This window comes from Lonchura striata, chromosome Z (genome assembly GCF_046129695.1).
Source record: "Lonchura striata isolate bLonStr1 chromosome Z, bLonStr1.mat, whole genome shotgun sequence".
Taxonomy (NCBI): domain Eukaryota; kingdom Metazoa; phylum Chordata; class Aves; order Passeriformes; family Estrildidae; genus Lonchura; species Lonchura striata.
Window position 1 is genome coordinate 63823848 of NC_134642.1, and position 16206 is coordinate 63840053.

Sequence of the window (16206 nt, forward strand, 5' to 3'; positions counted from 1 at the left end):
CACTTCTCTTTGGGAAGCGCCGGAGCCTCGGAGGTGAGCAGCTCCTGCTAGGGCCAGGTGGGCGAGCTGCCCCTCTCGCCAGCTCCTGGCTGTTGTAATGAACAAAAGAGCCTTCCTGGCTCCCATGGCAATACTAGGATGACTGCTGGCTCTAGCTGAGTACTGATATTTAAATGTTAATTATCTAATTTCTATGTTTGTTTTCTCTAAACTACCTGGAGATCACTTCCCCCACCACCCCCCCACCTCCCCCACATCACCCACTCGCCATTCTAGTACTAAGATGCAAATAAGGCAACCAGTGGAACTATGGGATGTGTTTTGGGGGATAAAGACACCTATAAATGGAGAACTAAACACAGCAGAGGGGGCTGGACAGGTGCCCTAGCTGAGGAAGAGGGAAACACATCCCCTGATCAATGTTTGACCTGTCACCATCACCTATGGAAGATTAGACTGGAATGAGCTGTGCGAACCAGGAACAAAGAGGCAGATTTCCCTGGTGTTACCATGAGGAAAGGAGAGGGGACAACTGCTGCCCTGGACCTCAGTGACAGACTCTGCACACCTCCTCAGCCTTCACCTACCAGTGTGCCACAAGGAAAGGAGAGGGAACAGCTGCTGCTCTGGACCTCAGTGACAGATTCTGCACACCTCCTCACCCTTTGGCTACCTGGGAAAGCTACAACAGCGGGGCTGAGCTCCGTGTCGGTCCCCTGCCCAGCTGATCTTTTTAATAATGAGCTGAACATTAATAAAGACATTAGCACTGTTCATTTCCATTGTTCTCCTGCCCTTGAGGCACAGGCATGGCTGAGGGCCTCTGCCCGCTGCTCGTTATAAATGACCCAGACCCCAAGTGGGAATGAATTATAGACCTTTTATTGAGAACAATAAAAAGATCAGCAAAGCAAAAGGGACACCGCTGGGTGTGTGGCAAAATGCCAGAGGCTCGTGCACAAAATGGTGGCAACACATTTTATACACCTGATATTGCATCAGCTTTATGCATTGTGAGAAACAACGCCTCACTTCTTAAAATTTTAAAAGGTTTATTGAACTGCAACAAGGGACTGAATAAAGAAAAAGGGACAGTCATCCTTATATATCCTATTGCCGCACCAACCTGGTGCTGGTAAACCAGCTCTGCCCACACTCATGCACATGGCACTCTTCCAACCCAGCTCCTCCTTCCTCTTCCTGACTTGATGGTAGACCAAATTTTTGTTGAATCATTGAATTTTATTTTTTTAAGAGTACAAAACTGTAGGAAAACCTCCTATGGATGTATAATTTTCCTTAACAAAACTTTTGACATGTTTGAGATCACGTTAACCTTCCCAGCTCTGCCTTGGGAGATTTTAGAAGTATTATCACTTGACTATCTCCTTCAGAGTTCATAATAAATGAACTAAAGAATCCTAACAGAACACAAAAAATGTCCCATGAGGAATGATTGACTTCACCTTCCTCAATTCCTGTTTGGTTGCAGTGCTGTCACCTCAAGAGCACAGCCATCGTGGCAGTGAGACGGAGAGGTGGCAGCTCTGTGGCCCGCACGGTGCTGCTGGCAGAGACGGCTGCTGCCTACTCAAGGCTCAGGCAGGCACAGGAGCTGCCTTGCTGCACGGCCAGAACCATCTTGATGCTGCGGTGCAGGCCAGAGGCGCCGCTCAGCCGGAACCTGCAGGACTTGCCGCAGGGCAGCGCCGTCAGCTGCAAACGGCGCGAGTGCGGCAGGAGCAGCCAGGCCGACGCCACCAACATCTGCACCCAGCGGGTGACTTTCTCTGGGTCCAAGTAGGAGCCCGTGCAGAGGGTGTCCATCAGGTACCACTCCTGGTCGCTGGGCAGCTGGCCACCAGAGGCGTGGAGAAAGCACGTGTGCCCCAGCAGCTGCTCCCCGGAGCACAGGCACTCCAGCCCCACGCGGATGCGCTCAGCTGGCGGCCATTTCCTGCTCTCCGGGCTGAAGGAGTGGCCGGGCGGTGGCCGCAGGATGACCAGCGTGCGGTAGGTGCTGCTGTTCTCCTGGGCGCTGCAGGTGGGGCTGGTGTCCGTCCCGGCGGCCGGGTGCAGCTCCGGCATGAAGTTCCTCCGGGACAGCACTCGGCAGACGCTGAGGAGATCTTCCACCAGCTCCTACAGCACCTTTGTGCTGGGCAGGCCCTGCTGCAGAATCACAGAACAGCTGAGCTTGGGAGTGACCTTTACAGGCTGTCCACTGTGACCTCACAGCAACGAGCAGGGACATTCTCACCTAGATCAGCCTGCTGACAGCCCACTCCTGCCTTATCCTGGATGTGCCCACTGGTGATGGGCTGGGCACAGCCACAGTGCTGCCACCCTGCCTATACCCTTGACCTTCGCATGTTCACTGACCTTCTCCTTCCTGCTGGATCCCTCCTGCCTCCTCCTGCTGGCAGAGCCACGCTTTCTTCTCCTGACCAGCCAGCAGCCCATAGCAAGAACCTGAGCCAGGACTGCTGCACTGATGAAAAAAAGCCACTGCTTTTCCATCACAGAGCGGAGCAGGGCTTCCATGGTGCCACTGCTCCCCTCAATCTCCTGCAGGAGCCGCATCATCTCTTGATGCAAATATTCTTCACGCTCCAGCATACAACTGACTTCCATATTTTCAATTTCTTGATTCACCTTCATTCCAGCATGGGTGGCTAACAGGGCCAGAAGGAAGGTCAGTGTTGGAGACATGGCCTGGTGGAAGAAAGAGAGTTCAGCATGTCTGGCTGGGAGGGAGCAGGGGGCTGGTGACACCTGAAATGTCCCCAAAGCCTCTCTGGGCACCTGCCCCGCTGACATCTCCAAGCTCCTCTTCCCCCAGCTCAGAGGACAGTGCCCTACCCTGAGGTTCCCAGCTCCCACTCTGGCTTTAAACCCCCAGGGCACCTTTCCCAGCTCCCATCCAGCCCAGCATTGCCCCTGCATGTGCACTCACTGGCTGCCAGAATCCAACTGCCCTGTGCTGCCCCTGGACACAGGAGCCTGTGTCACCTGTCCTCTGTGATGTCACAGCCAGCAGAACCATGTCACTCAGCTGCCAAGTGCCCCTGCTCACAGCTCCCACTGTGACCCATGCCCTGGCGTGTCACAGCCCCCAGAGCCTCCTCCCGGCCCACGAGCCCCAGCCTTGGTGCCCACTGCCGGCCTCAGCGGCTCCTGGTGTCACGATCTGCCCATAGCGGGGTGTTGTGATGGTTCGTTGGCCAATCCCAAAAGTGCAAAAAAGGCAAACAGCAGGGCACCATCAGTTTAAACACAACAATCTCACCTTTATTAGGGGCCAAAACAATACATGTGATAGTGGGATCAGAGAGGAAATAGAAGAAGAGAGAGAGAAAAGAGGGGGATGGGTATAGCTACTGACACAGGTGAGATCCTCACTGGTCCGGATGATGGGGATCCATCTTATTGTGTTGGGGAAAGTCTCCAAAGTCCTACCTAACCCAGGGGTCCAGTTATAGTCCACTGAGGAAAAAGGGGAGAACATACAGAACAATAAGAGTTTATTGAAACTGCTGTGGGGGAACAGGTGAGTCCACTGAAACCCCCAAGCAGGATGAACACAATAAAGAATAAGTCCATTGAAGTTACTGGAGAAGAACAGGTCATGTCAATAGTGGTCACACCACCATTCCCTCCATCCTTCCACTCCCTGTGGCAGGGGTCTCAGTCTCAGTCCTTGGGGAGAGGGTTCTTGATCTCCATCTGTCATGGTGGTAACGAGGGAGATGAGGGGTCTGCAGTGAGAGACAGCCAGAGTCACCCCAACAGTTCATTTGGCTTAAGGATGGAGAGTGAAGCAGGAATTGCAGTAGGCCACTCTGTGCTGGGTCCACGCTGGGTCTTTGCCAAGTCCTTGCCAACTCCTTGCCAAGTTCTTGCCAGGCTCCTTTGGAACAGCCAACGTGACAGTGCAGTGGCTGCACCAGCACTGTTGCCTTCTCCAAGCCGGAACTGCAGTGGGAGAAGGGAGTTCCTGCTCATGGCAATCGGCAGAGAAATGAGTGAGGGTCTTCAGACGGCCTCTTATCCTCACCTGAGTGCAAAGCCAGCCACAGGAGCCCCCCAGGGTGTTCTGGATCCAGGCTGCAGACATCACTGAAATGGATGGGGACTGGAGCTGGATCTTCCAGTGCTCACCACCCTTGACTGCCCTTGAGATGAGCCTAAACCTCACCTGCAGCAACCTGAGCACATTTACCCTTCTTGCCCATCCGTGCATGTGATGTTCCCACATCACACACAAGCCCTTTGCAGGGAGTGACCAGCTTCCAGCTGATCTGCTACCCTGCCCTTGCTTTTCTGTTTCCCTGCAATGAACTTAACAGATTGTGAGAATCCCAGCAGAGCATTTGGTTCTCAAGAGCTCTTAGGCAAAAAAGACCTTCACCAGTCACTATTGTGTGCATAGAGAAGGAGGTGCTGACAAACAGAAGGCACAGGCAGGGCTCTGACATAAGAGCTCCTGAGCTGTAGGATTCCATGCATTGTTCTTCCCAGCTGCTTTTCTCATATTTTGTACAGTTCTGGACAGGGCCTGCTGCTGAGAAGGGAGGAGGGATGTCTCAGCCTCAGCCACAGCAGCTCAGTGTCAACAGTGGGAGCAAACAGCCAACAAAACAAAACCAGACAAGGGGACATCTTCTACACGGTGCCGAGTCAAGGTTCTGCTGTTGGGTCAAACCACCCAACAGCACTTTGCACTGACTCAGGATCAGCTACACGTGTTCCTCCTTCTCCAAGGGAGCTGGTGCTGGTGCTGTTTGCAGCACTTTCCCCCAGCTCTGGGTAGTTTGTTCAGTTGTCCTGCAGAGCTGGACACATGATGGACCTCAGCGACTCCTCAAGGGAGCAGAGATCATGAGGGAGTTCATGAGGGACATGCTGGATGTGCCATTGTCCTGAGGGTGCTCGTGGTGCATGTGCCATTGCTACCATCTGTCCTTAAAGCAAGACATCCCTAAATAAACAAGTGCCCAACATGGCACGGTGTCTACAAAGTGTCAGGAGTCTTTGCTGTCATTGCTGTCCTTTGCTGTCCTGGCTGGTCCTATGCGGCTTCTCCTGCCCCACCTTGCTGGTCTGGCTGCCTGGGGCCACAGCTGACAGAGAAACCAGGGCTGGAGCCATGGTGGTAGTAACCCCTTTCCTGTGCTTCTCATATTTTTTCTTGGCATTTCCCTAATTTTCTATTTCCTTTTCTTTCATCTTTCATGAAAAAAAAAAAAAAGTTGTATTATCGCTTTGAATTCTCAACATGTAACCTCCTTTGTGTTTTAATCTCACTTTCAGTTATATTTAGAAGTGAATTTCTTCCTGCAGTTGTGGGTTGAGACTCCTTAATCCTATCAGAACGTCCTGCTTAGCTACTTCCCACGTTAAAGTCATTGCTCCATAAATTCTAGAAAATTCAATATAAAGATCATTTTTGCCTAAGAGTCACATGTCTGTTGACATGGAGTTTACAACACATCGTTCATGTGTATGTCTACAGGGCTATGTTGTAGTGCTTCCACATCCTGGCCCAAAATCTGTAATTCCTTAACTGGGGTTTGAATTTTGGACTGCCTTACATCTATCTGTGCATGTGTTTGTGCATCTACAGGAGGGGGTGTGGTAGAAGTGTCAGAATTAAAAGCAAGATGTTGCAAAGAAAAGTGGCCTTACTAGAAATGTGTTCAACAAAAACCCAAACCAACAAACTGTAATAGCTAACAGTCTTACAGTCTCAAGTCAAACTTACTTCCATTAGAGTAAAATATTGTGAGCTAAGAGCTGTGAAATAGCAGGATCTCCAAGTTACAGAACTAGTTTAAAACCCAAAGAAATAGCACTGAAATGTTTCGTTTCAAAAATATACTTTACCTGAATTGAAAACATGACAATTTTCTTTTCTCCTGAAGCATGATGATAAATGCAACTTCTTTTAAAAAAATTCATTGGAAACCCAGGACTTAAACATCTTTTGATCATATGGTGATGATTAAGAAAGATATTCTTCTTTTGATCTATCTGTGATGCTTAATCATGAACTTATGGAATTTGCCAATTCATTTTATAACAATTTCACACCTTTACTCACATTCCCAACTTTGTGGTTTAGTTCTGAAAATTAGCTTATGTTCACTGAACAATGCAGCAACTTGTTTTGACTCTGATAGGCTTTCTCTGATGTAATTTGTTTTATATATGATTTTGTTTGAAAAAATGAAACACTGGGGCAGCTATTGAGCTGTTCTTATGTCCCACAGTAAATAAATAAAAATCCATCTGTTTTATAAGACCAGGTTGTACAAAAAGCCAGATAAGGTGAATTACGAGGTGGTTAAAATTCAAATATTCTTGAAGCTGTAAGTCTGAAGTCCATCTCCTCTTGCATGGGAAGAAATTAAAGAGAAAGCAAACCAAATACTGCTGAGAAAGTTTGTCTTATTTCTGGCTGCCCAAAGCAGCTCAGCTGCCTAGTGCGCCCAGCTCATACATCAGGTGCTGAAGCATGAATGTGTTTCAATCCTCAAATGAAGTTGAAATCACTTTGGAAAAGCAGTTTATGACAGCACACACATTTATGGTGTCAAACATGTTTTATATTCATGTCTGTTGGTGGAGCTTGTGCTACCGGGTTGGGCAGCACATCCTTGGCTAAGGTTGATTCTGTTTCTGGTTTGACAAAATTATTTCTAGAGGATTTTTTTCCTCTTCTTCAATTATTTTCAGCTGCCATTGTTACATTACTTCTGTTGTTGTTTGGTGAATTATGAAAAGGAAAGGATAGGAATCAGCCCAGGCATAAACAGGGGCAAAGGCTCATTCAGCTGCAGTAATACCAAAATTTCAATTGAGTCCACAGTGCTGCCGCGTGGATGAGCAGAAATGCCTCCTGGTAACTGATCAGGGCTCCAGCAGCATAAACAGTGGCCCTGTTTTGTTTTGTGAAGGCACAAAAGGCAAAGATCCCAGGCTGGGATAGGAAGTTGTTACTGGGAACCACAACAATATTGAGAACAGAAGGAATAAGACAAAGAAACGACTTACAGGGAAAACTGTGACAACACTGACCCAGCTCTTCCAGGCCATGTATTTTCTCCTACCTGGAAAGGTCACCCTTCTCCTATGGGAAGAGAGAGAGCTCCTTTCTTAGTCTCTGGCAATGATGCAAGGTGGGATCAAAGATAATGACGGGGACATGGCCAGACTCTCGTGTTCTTTGGTCCCACCTTGCATCATTGCCAGGTGCAAGCAAAGGGACAGGTGTCTTCCCAATGTGGATCTTGGGGAAAGTGGGCCACCAGGTCTCTTCCCAACATGAATCCTCTGATGGGGGATGAAGTTGGAACAGAGGACAAAGCTCATTGTGCAGTGGGGGCAGTTACAGGGCTTCCCTTATTGGTGGGTTTGTTGGTGTTGGTCAAGGATGATGGCCAGGAGAAGCTCTTCCCACTCTCCAGACAATTGTAGGTTGTCTCCCAGGGTGGATGTGCTCATGGGTGGATCATCTGGTGAAAGATCAGATTGGAGCTCTGGATTAAACTCTTCCTATGTGCCTCACACTCATAGGGCTGTTCCCCCATATGGATTTTCCGATGGTGAACCAGGCTGCAGCTCCAGCTGAAGCTCTTTTCACATTCTAAGCATTTGTAGGGTTTCTCTCTGGCATGAAGCTGCTCATACACCACCAGGTCTGAGCTCCAGCTGGATCTCCGGCTGCCATCCTGGCACAGGGTGGGTCTTTCCTCCTTGGAGCACCCTGAGCTGGGTTTGGAACTCCTCCTTGAGCAAGATCTCTGGGGATCTTCTTCCCCATTGGATTCTTGCACTGTGGAGCTGCTCAAAACAGCCTCTTGCACGAGGTTCTGCCATGGGGATTTGTCCTTCTTGGTCTACATCCTCAGCTCCTTTTCTGGGGGAGGAGGGACAAGGAGAGGATGGGATTTGTCTCCAAGCCAGGAGAAGGGGAAAGAGATATCTTCAATCTGTCCCCGGAAGGATAATGCTGGCAGCGGGGCTGTCCTGCAGCCGGGGGTGGTGCTGGGCTGGGAGATGGAGGAGAGAGGAGGAAAAGGGCAGTGACTTTGTCCTCACCTGCCTGGGTGTTCTGGGGCATCTTCCTCTTCCTTTCTGCCGGCTTGTTCATCCAGTCAAGATTTGGGAAAGGGAATCCTGTACTGGGGTAAAGCAAGATGAGAGTACATTGTGTTGGTGACATAGCCCACCGGAGTCCCGGCTACCTCTGTTGGCACTCCGGCACTGTGCCAGGAGTGGGGAACAGCTGGGTGTGGTAGTGCGTTTTCTTTATATATTTTATGTACGGTTGTATATAATTGTACCTCCCTAATGGTTTGTTCCTGTTTCCCCCTATTACCCAGTTGGTACATCCTTTTGTTCTGTTTTCCTGCCTGGTCCTCCCTTCCCGCCTTTCCAGTACCCATCCATCAACCTGGAAAGTGCTGAGTCACTCCCCTATCCCCTCCCAGGTGCCTTGTCCGTCACTCGGTGTTCCTTCCCCTCTATCCAGAAACTTCTCCTCAGGGCACCGGGTGATTGGACGAGGGCCTGGGGCCACTCCCATGCCCCTTCCCCATTGGACCAGGCCGGATCACCCCATCCCGGAGCCACTCCCTTCCCTGTTCCCCATTGGTTCCCCCCTCATGATCCACCCCGCCCACAACCCATAAAAGGTTCATGTTAAGCCCAGCCCAGGGTTCCAGTTGGCTGGCACCACTTCTGTACGTTTGGCCCCGCTGGCCAGGAATAAAGAAGATTCAGCCCCCAACTGGATCCGCCTTTCCTTCCAACTGATGAGGCTTGCCAGCGCCTTCCCGTGAACCCACAAAGGCACCCTCCAAACCCTATTAAGGAGCAGCGGGGGGTGCCTCCACTGCCCACTCTCGCCCCAAGGAGAGCTAGCCGGGGCTAGAGAGATCGAGGGTCTGGGGCGGGAGCGCGGCAGCTGGCGCCCAACGTGGGGCCCCGTTTTTAGGCGCTGGACCCCTCGACAGAGGATTTTTAGGGTCCTCGGGACCCGAAGACCTGTCCTCGTGGCCGTCAGCTACCCCCGGTGGGAGCAGACCCGCGTTTTAGTGGGCGGCGCTCCCGGGGGACGGATCCGGCAGCTCCGGACAGCACCGCCGGAGTCGGCTCCCCCTCGTCTGTGAGGTACAGTGGGATTTTTCGTTTCTGTCCTTCCCTTGGGGATCCCTGGGTTTCTCTTTATTTGGGCTCCCCCGGCACTCCCCTATCCTTCCCGGTCGAGGGTTTATTCCCTCTTTGGTTTGGTTTTCTTTTTCCCTGGTGGGGGGAAAGAAATCCTGTTCTTTGGTGCCTCCCTTCCCGGGCGGGAGGTTGAAGGCTTAGGGAGAGAGCGGGAGGGACAGTCTTCTCTTTTTAGTTGTTAATTTCCCCCACTGTACGCTCTGAGGCACATTTTCCAACAGACAGTATGGGTGCTAAACTGTCCGTGCCTCAGAAAGGCTTATATACCCAAGTTGTGGGCATCCTGTTAATGGGGGGGGTTAAAGTTAAAAAATCTGAAATTAAAAAGTTTGTCCGGTGGCTGTCTCAGGCTTTCCCCAACGTTTCGGCTGCTAAATTATATCAAATCCCTTTTTGGGATCAGGTAGGGAGAGAGATCTTGCGACAGCAGGATCTTTCTCTCTCCAAATTTACCCTATTGGCTTTGCAAATTAGAGATATTATTAAGAACCATTATGAAAGCCTGCCACAGCCAGCCGATGACAAACCAGTCCCCAGTTCTGCGGCTAGCGCAAAAAATCCTACTCCTCTTCCCTCTCCCTCTTCCCTAAAGTCGGGCATTCTCAGACAGTCATCCCGGCGTCGTCCGCAGGCAGAATCTGGGCTCTCTGAGAATGTCCTAGACTCCCCGCGGGGCAGTGCAGGCACTGCCCATGCTTCTACCCCTTCCCCTTCTTCCCCGCGATGTACAGTCCCGTCCCGTAGGAGCTCTGTTCGTTTTAAGGTGCCCCAAAACCCCGAAAATCCCTCATCTCCCCCTTCCCCCCGAGTCCCACAAAATGGCTCCCCTTCCCTCTTCTCCCCCAGGGCACAAGATGGCGGTGACCGCATGGTTTTTCCCGCCACTTGTGCCTCTTCTTCCCACAACCCCTTTCTTCCCGCCTCCCGAAGCTCCGCCCCTTCCCCGGACCTTCCCGCCCACGTCCCTCCTCCACCCTACCCTGACCACACCCCCTGTGATGCGGGGTTCACCCCGCCCCTCAGCTCCACCCCCGGGGAGGGAAACTCCCACCAGGCCACTCCCTCCGCCCCTTGCCACGCCTCTTCCGCTCCGCCCCCTGGTTCCCACGACCTCACTTCCGGTTCCCACGCCATCGGTTCCGGGGGGGGGGAGCGTGGGAACCCTGATCCATCCCAACCCCTACCTGCCTTCTCAGCCGCACCAGTCACCTATACCCTACGGCGGAGGGGCAGGCCCCTAGCACAATGGTCCCCCATCTCTCAACAAACAATCAAGGAGCTCTGTAAGGCCCAGAAGGAGTTCGGCAGAGAGAGCGAGTATTTCAGGGGTTTGCTAAAAGCAACCCTCTCCTCTGCCGAACATGTCCCTGCTGACATTCGGACTCTCTTCTCCTGTTTGATAACCCATGGAGAGTTTCTCATTTGGGAGTCCGAATGGAAGCGGGAGATTCGGGAAGTTTTACCCGACCTCTGGGCCAGTGCAGACAGCTCCAGAGATGAGAATGGGGCGGTGATATCTTTGGACCATCTGTGCGGGGAGGGGGATTGGCAACAGGGGGGGAAGCAAGCGGAGAAGATCCCGCGGGAGGCGTTGCAAATTAGCACTAGGGCGGCGGAAAAAGCGTTGCTAAAATTAAGACCTAGTGGAACAGCTGTTGACTTTTTATCTATTAAACAGGAACTGTATGAGCCATTTGTCACCTTTGTCGATAGGCTCCACCGCGCAATGGAGGCTCAGGTCCCGGATGAGAGGCTGAGGGAAGGCATGCTTGCCACAGTGGCAAAGCAAAACGCCAATGAGGCATGCCGGCAGGCGATCCTCAGCCTCCCCTTGGAACCTGAGCCGACCTTGCAGAATAGGTCTGCGCAAAGAAGGTGACGGTTCCTGCCCCGGACACGCAAAGGGCCCCCCGAACACCAGCCAGGAGGGTAGCCTTTGCGGAAGCTGTGACGCCTCCAGCCACGCCTTCCTCGGACCGCCGCCCCCCAGGGGCACCCCCGAGGGGATTCCAACAGCAGCAGGCCTGCAACCTATGCAGGCAGAGGGGTCATTGGGCTTCCCGATGCCCAATGAGGGAAGAATTTATCAAATTCCAGCAGCAGCAACAGGGGAGGAGGGCCCCCAACCTTGGGGGGAAACAAAAAAACTAGGAGGTCAGCGCAGTCCCTCCCTGCGCAAAGACACAAATGTGGTGGGTTCCCGAACAACTGAGGAGGGGAGGGACAATTGTAATCAAAGCCCACCTGAGGACAATCTACCGGACGTGACACATCGGACTACGGTGGACGAACCAGCCTATATGCGGGAGGATGTCGACTTCATCCCCGCCGCTTGGCTTGGCCGGGACCCCGACCATCCCAAGCCGGTCCTTAACACCTCTTCCGGCTTCTCCCCATATAGGTTGGCCCTGACTGAGGCTCTGTATCTGAAGGACGACGACTGGCATTTCATCACAGTCGACACGAGGGACCCAGGAACCTGGAGGAACATCCGCAGTAAGTATATCGTTCTTGGGGACACAAAATTCACGCCACTCGACATTACCATCGCACCCTGTCTAACATCTAAAGACCCTGAACAATTGGTTTTGTGGCTGCATTGCTCCCATCCTCCGGTCTTCCTTCCCAAGGGCCAAATCATCGCCCAAGCTATTCCGATATCTGGGCCTCCGGTACACCCTGAAGATTTGTGGAAAAAATCAGCAAAGAAAGATTACCAGGTGTGCCAGGCCCAGGTCATTGGGAAGGAAAGGCCAAAGTTATCCTGCTACATGAGGAAGGATGGGGAGTTCAAACATCTTAACGGACTCCTGGACACAGGGGCGGACGTGACGGTCATCCCCGAACGGGATTGGCCGTCACGATGGGAATTGCAAAACGTGGCGGGAAAAATTCAAGGTGTAGGGGGTTCTCAATTGGCCAAACAGTCAAAAAACATCGTAAAATTCGAGGGGCCAAACGGGCAATCGGCTTATTTACGCCCGTTCGTTTTAGATTATACGGAACCCTTGTGGGGGAGAGACCTGATGGCCCAATGGGGGGTCACAATTGACATCCCGACCCCTCAGGTTTTTCGGGCAGCGGTCACTGAGGAGCGTCCTACCCAAAAACTGAATTGGCTTACAGATACACCAGTGTGGGTAGAGCAGTGGCCGCTCAATAAGCAGAAATTGAAAGCGCTCCGGGAGCTCGTGAAGGAGCAACTCGCCAAAGGGAACATCCAGGAAACGACATCCCCCTGGAATTCCCCCGTCTTTGTCTTGAAAAAACCAGGCAAAGACGAGTGGCGCCTCCTCCACGACCTCCGTGCAATAAACAATGTCATCGAAGATATGGGTCCTCTCCAACCAGGGATGCCGTCCCCTACAATGTTGCCCGAAAATTGGGAATTGGCGGTAATCGATATAAAGAACTGTTTCTTTCAAATTCCCCTACACCCTGATGACGCGCCACGGTTCGCCTTCTCGGTTCCCTCCATCAACCGAGAAGCCCCAATGGAGAGATACCACTGGAAAGTACTTCCCCAGGGCATGAAGAACAGCCCAAGTATCTGCCAGTGGTACGTCTCTTCATTGCTGTCCCCTGTGCGTGCAGCCACCGAGGGCGTGATCATCCAACATTATATGGATGATATTCTTATTTGTGCCCCCAACGGCGATTTACTTACACACGCGCTTGAACTGACAACCAATGCGTTGGTTGCTGTAGGGTTCGAGCTGCGAGAAGATAAGATTCAAAAGATGCCACCCTGGAAGTACCTGGGCTTGGAAATAAACAAGCGGACCATTGTTCCGCAAAAATTGGCTATCAGGAATTCAATTCGAAATCTAGCAGACGTACAGCAGCTGTGTGGGTCTTTAAACTGGGTGAGACCCTGGTTGGGTATTAACAACGAAGACCTAGCCCCCCTTTTCGATTTATTGAAGGGGGGGGACGAGCCTAGTTCTCCCAGGGAGCTCACCCCAGAGGCCAAAGCTGCTCTGCAGAGGGTCCAGGAGGCGATGTCTGCCAGGCAGGCCCACAGGTGTGATCCGGGCCTGCCCTTCAAATTCATCATACTGGGCAGACTGCCACACCTCCATGGAGTCATTTTCCAGTGGACAGACACCCTGGAGAAGGGCAAGGATCATGACAAAAGGGACCCACTCTCCATTATAGAGTGGGTATTCCTGAGTCACACTAGATCCAAAAGAATGACACAGCCACAGGAGCTGGTGGCGAACCTGATCCGCAAAGCTAGAATGCGGATCCGGGAGTTGGCAGGATGTGACTTCGAATGCATTCACATTCCTTTACAATTGGAATCGGGCCACTTTACAAAGGCAATGTTGGAACACCTGCTGCAATCAAACGAATCGTTGCAGTTTGCATTAGACAGCTACACCGGGAAAATTTCTGTTTTGAGACCGGCCCACAAAATTTTCAATTCGGATGTTCAATTCGCATTATCAACAAAACAAATTCAGAGTAAAAAACCCTTAAAGGCTCTGACAGTTTTTACAGACGCGTCCGGAGGGTCCCACAAGTCAGTAGTGACTTGGAAAGATCCTCAAACTCAGCGGTGGGAGGCAGATGTTATTGAGGTGGAAGGATCCCCTCAGGTAGCTGAGTTGGCCGCAGTCGTCAGAGCTTTTGAGCGGTTCTCTGAACCTTTCAATTTGGTTACTGATTCGGCCTACGTAGCAGGTGTAGTGTCTAGGGCACAGGATGCCATCCTGCAGGGTGTTTCCAACGATGCCCTCAATAGGTTGCTCTCCAAGCTGATAAAGCTAGTCTCCCACCGAGAGCAACCATTCTATGTGATGCATATCAGGTCACACACCGACCTGCCGGGGTTCTTGGCCGAAGGCAATCGGCGTGCCGATTCCCTCGCTGCCGCCCCCGCACAGCTGACGCCACTCCCGGACAAGTTCCAACAGGCCAAGATCAGCCACCAGCTCTACCATCAGAATGCGCCTGGTCTGGTCCAGCAGTTCCATCTAACCCGAGACCAGGCCAAGGCCATTGTGGCCACATGTCCGTCCTGTAAGTCGCTCCCCCTACCATCGGTGAGCGCAGGGGCTAATCCCAGGGGTCTGAGGTCCTGCGAGGTGTGGCAGATGGACGTTACTCACATCCCCTCCTTCGGGAAGATGAAGTACGTCCACGTCTCCGTGGATACCTTCTCCGGAGCAGTTTTCGCCTCTGCCCACACAGGGGAGAAGGCCAAAGATGTAGAGAAACATTTAATACAGGCCTTCTCTATGCTGGGCGTCCCAAAACAAATCAAAACCGATAACGCCCCCGGGTACACCTCCAGGGAGCTCGCAGGCTTCCTACAGCAATGGGGAATAGAACATAAAACTGGCATCGCCTATTCCCCATCAGGTCAAGCCGTGGTGGAGAGGACTCACCAGAACATCAAAAAGATGCTAAAACAACAGCGCTCAGCATCAAAAAATGAGTCCCCCCAGGTTCAACTGTCACGGGCCCTTTTCACCTTAAATTTCCTTAATTGTTCTTTTGAATGCCTCAACCCTCCCATCGTGAGGCATTTCAACTCCTCAGAACAGAGCCAGGTCAGGGAAAGGCCGCCAGTTCTCATTAAAGATCCTGAGACCTGGCGGCTGGAGGGACCCTATGACTTAGTCACCTGGGGACGGGGATACGCTTGCGTATCCATGCCCTCAGGCCTGAGATGGGTCCCTTCCAAGTTCGTCCGGCCGTATGTCCCCAAGGTCCAGAAACGCGAGCCAGATAGTCCTCAGGTGGGGCACGCCGCCCTCCAGCGGCGGAGAAGGTCCCTTTCCCCCATTCCCAAGGCTCCCGAACCCCTCTTATCTAGTCCCCCCTCGCCTCTCCGTGGCTCCACAGAGTCCCTATTCCTTTACCGTATAGACCTCCCCAAATTTGATTATTAATTTGTGTTTTAGTTATTTTCCAGACACGCGCACCACCAGACCACCCAACATGCTCCCATCTCTAAGCCTCATCCTTCTGGGCCTCACCATCGCCCCGAGACCCCTGCAAGCCTGGATTGTACCACAGCCGCCAGCAAATGTTTGGACCACCCTAGCTAAATCCCTTAATCAAGACCATTTATGTTTGTCAACCACTTCCGCTGCCAACCCCTTTCTGTCCTGTCTCGTGGGGATCCCATATCCTATAGTTAAGTTTCCTTTCACCCTCCCTTTAAACCCCTCCGCCCTCCGCATAAAAAATGACACCAATTCCTTTATCTCCCAACCCCTAGACCCACCAGATGCATGGAGGGCGTGGGTCAGAACCTTCCCGGTTATGGCAAAAGAGCCCGAGGAACTCGAACTACTCGGCTCTTCCCTTGCCTATACCTGCTTCCGTTTCCTTGATTATAACCCATATGTCCATCCCAAAAGAATAATCAAACAAACAATCACAGAATACCAGGATAAAAATTGGTGCAAAAAGGTGATCTATATCTCAGACTTTTCAACCCCTGACAACAAGCCCCATTCCCTTCCTAAGGGTGTGTTTTTAATTTGTGGAAATCGGGCTTGGGCAGGCATCCCCCCTCACCTGGTCGGAGGGCCATGCGCATTCGGACAGCTGAGCTTGTTTACACCCAACAAAACGCACATCGCTCATTGGAAACAGCTAAATCAAACAGGTCAATTGGCTCGCCAAAAAAGAGATACTGGGCTCACAGATTGGGACGAAAACTGTAATGATGAGGTCACCCATTGGACAAAAGCAAAGAGCGTTGCTACCATTGCATTTTTACCATGGATAGGAATCGCTCAAGCATTCAATGAATTGGCTGGTCTTGAATGCTGGGTAGCTAAACAAGCCAACCTTACATCAGCTGCTCTAAGCAACCTCCTAGCAGATGAGGAAGTCACGAGACAGGCAACCCTTCAAAACCGAGCCGCAATCGATTTTCTTTTGTTATTACACAACCACAAGTGTGAAGAATTTGCTGGCCTCTGTTGCATGAATTTAAGTTCCAGAGCAGAA